The sequence below is a fragment of the Sorex fumeus genome, unplaced genomic scaffold, assembly GCF_029834395.1.
Source record: "Sorex fumeus unplaced genomic scaffold, SorFum_2.1 ptg000010l, whole genome shotgun sequence".
NCBI lineage: Eukaryota > Metazoa > Chordata > Mammalia > Eulipotyphla > Soricidae > Sorex > Sorex fumeus.
The window spans coordinates 18614720-18618220 of record NW_026606067.1 but is presented as its reverse complement, the minus strand read 5'-3'; the positions used below and the strand labels follow the sequence as shown (position 1 = coordinate 18618220).

Here is a 3501-nt window from a genome sequence, read left to right as displayed (position 1 = left end):
CACCACCGCGGCGCCCAAGAACCTTCAGCATCTCACAGGCTCATCTCACATGCACTCCCCTATTTTCTAGGTATTCTCAGTTTGGTAAACCCCAAGATAAGGTTTGCTCTCATCTTATCCTGTCTATGCCCTTGTTTTGTTTTCCTCTGTACCACAGACCAGTAAAATCCTTCAGTATTTGTCCTCTTGAGGTACATTCCACTATACAAACTTGTCCATAAAGAGACAATGGATTTCCAAAAATCTAGCAAGACAGAAAATCCATAATTTGGGGCCAATGGAGAAATTTCACTGTCACATTCAAATCCTCATGGATCTAAACCTTTTTCTTTCTGAAGAGCCCTTTCTGAAGGGTTGTTTTCTTTTCTTTTCTTTGAAATACAGCTTTATTCTGATTCTAAATGCAAAGGAATGAGAATGACAGTAATAAACAAGATTTCACCACTGAATATTGTGATGTGATTGCAGCAGTCTTAGATCTGAAACTCAAAGGAGACAACTGCAGTTCCAAAACAGCTAAATATGAGGTCCAAAAAAAAAAAAAGAAAGAAAAAAAAGATTTTTGTTTAAACTTCCACATTCACTCGAAGCCCATTCATCTCTTTAAACATCCCAAAGATGAAGCACTTGTTCTGTTTTAGCTATATAATAAAGTGGCAAACACACTGCATCACTGACATCACAGGACAGTTGCCTATAAAACTAGACTTCTGATGCTGGGCTCCAGCTTCATCTCCTCACAGGTCATCATCCTCATCTGGGAGAGCAGTTGTCTGAGAAACCTCTAAATCGTGCTCATACTGTGCTGCTGAGGCTGGGTCATGACCATCTCTGGGGGAGCGAGAGCAGGCATGGTAACAAACTCTAAGTTTTGATCTCTGATTAATTTTCTAGCAAGACAAAAAAAGGGCTTTTCAAAGTTGTAGTTACTTTTGGCAGAAATGTCATCGTACTGAAGATTCTTCTTTCAGTGGAAGACAATAGACTTTGCCTTCACTTTCCTGTCCTTGATATCCACTTTGTTGCCACACAACATGATGGGGATATTTTCTTTTTTTTTTATCATTTTTTTTTATTAGTGAAACACCATGAAGTACACTTATAGACTTATAAATTTTTGTGCTTGGGTTTCAGTTATACAATGATCAAGTACCCATCCCTCCACCAGTGCTCATCCTCCCCCACCACAGGTCCTAGCATCCCTCCCACCCCCCATCCCCCCCCCCCATCCCACCCTGCCGCTGTGGCAGGGCATTCCTCCCTGTTCTCTCTCTCTTCTTTTGGGTACTGTGTTTTTCCAGAGAGGCATTGAGTGGCAATCATGTTTGGTCTATAGACCACTTTTAGCATGTCTCTCCCACCCTGGGAGGGTCTTCACAACACCCTTTATTTGGTGCTCTCTTCTCTATCTGAGCTTCCTTCTCACCTAGCACATGTGGCTGGCCTTCAAGTCATGGAGCAAAATTCCTGGTACTAATCTGAGCCCTTCCTGGGTGTTAGTCTCCCGTTTTGTTGCTTTATGTTCCCCAGATGAATGCAATCTTTCTGTGTCTATCCCGCTCTTTCTGACTCATTTCGCTTAACATGATACTTTCCATGTAGTACCACTTGTATGTAAATTTCATAACTTCATCTTTTCTAACAGCTACATAGTACTCCATTGTGTAAATGTACCAAAGTTTCTTTAACCAGTCATCTGTTCTCGGGCACTCAGGTTTTTTCCAGATTCTGGCTATTGTAAAGAGTGCTGCAATGAACAAACAATTGCAGATGTCATTTCGACTATACCTTTTTGCCTCTCTGGGATATATTCCCAGGAGTGCTATAGCTGGGTCAAATGGGAGATCGAATTCTAATTTTTTGAGAATCGTCCATACTGTTTTCCAAAAGGGTTGGACCAGCCTGCATTCCCACCAGCAGTGAAGGAGGGTCCCTTTCTCGCCACATCCGCGCCAGCACCGGTTGCTTTTGTTCTTGTGGATGTGGGCCAGTCTCTGTGGTGTGAAATGATATCTCATTGTTGTTTTGATCTGCATCTCTCTGATGATTAGTGATGTAGAGCATTTTCTCATGTGCCTTTTTGCCATTCTTCTTTGCGAAAGTTTCTGTTCATTTCCTCGCCCCATTTTTTGATGGGGTTGGGTGATTTCTTCTTGTGTAGTTTAACCAGTACCTTGTATATCCTTGAAATCAACCCCTTGTCGGATGTGAATTTGGTGAATATTCTTTCCCATTCTGTAGGCTGTCTTTGTATTTTGGTCACTGTTTCTTTTGAGGTGCAGAAGCTTCTTAGTTTAAGATAGTCCCATTTGTCTATCTCTGTTTTCACTTGCTCGGCCAGTGGCATGACGTCTTTGAAGATACCACTAACTTCAATATCGTGGAGAGTTTTGCCAACTTTGTCTTCAATAAACATTATGGATTCCGGTCTGATGTTGAGGTCATAAATCCATTTCGATCTTACTTTTGTGCATGGCGTTAGGCAGAGATCTGAGCCCACTTTTTTGCATGTAGCCGTCCAGTTTTGCCAGCACAATTTATTAAAGAGGCTTTCCCTGCTCCATTTCACTTTTCTTGCCCCCTTATCGAAGATTAGATGATTATATGTTTGGGAGGAGATGTCAGTATATTCAACTCTATTCCATTGGTCTGCAACTCTGCCTTTGTTCCAGTACCATGCTGTTTTGATTATTACTGCTTTGTAGTAGAGCTTGAAGTTAGGTAGGTTGATTCCTCCCATTTTCTTTTTCCCAAGAATTGCTTTAGCTATTCGTGGGGGCTTATTGTTCCATATAAATTTCAGGAGTGTTTGCTCCATTTCTTTGAAGAATGTCGTGGGTATCCTTATAGGGATTGCATTGAATTTGTACAGTGCCTTGGGAAGTATTGCCATTTTGACAATGTTGATTCTCCCCACGATGGGGATATTTTCACATACTCAAACAAGATTTCTATGCCAGTTAGGCACATTTTTATAAGTAACTCTTGATATTACATAAAACATTATAATGGCACACTGGGCTTGGATGTAGTAGCCATCCCGCAGGCTGCCGAACTTCTCCTGGCCGGCTGTGTCCCACACGTTGAACTTGATGGGGCTGCAGTTGGTGTGGAAGTTGAGCAGGTGCACCTTGCCGCCATCGCCCACCAGCACCAGTTTGAACTGCACTTGCGGTTCTCCTTGGGCGGCCATGCCGAGCTGCTTCCAGAAGCGTCTCCGGGCCTGTCTGACTGAGGTGTTTTCTTTTCTTTTCACTCATTTCTGGGAAAGAGTTTGGGAGCATTTTCTAGTCACAAAAGGCATCTGAGTCTCATCTTCAACCCAGTTCTTTGCACCTAATGCCAGCCAGCTTGTGATAGGTGTACTCATGAGAAGGGTATTGTGTGAGACAATTATTTAATATAACACAGGGAAACTTTCTGTTCTCTGAACATGTAGCCCAAGTAGTTGGAGGTTTGATGATTACTCATAAGGTTTCAGGTGGGATAGTTTAGCTTCTT

At 42.3% G+C, this 3501-nt stretch overlaps 1 pseudogene; it reads right to left on the bottom strand.

Annotated features, from left to right (window-relative positions):
- Window positions 1-373: 373 nt before the first annotated feature.
- LOC130020175 (GTP-binding nuclear protein Ran-like) lies at window positions 374-3193 on the bottom strand (annotated as a pseudogene).
- Between the last annotated feature and the right edge of the window lie 308 nt (window positions 3194-3501).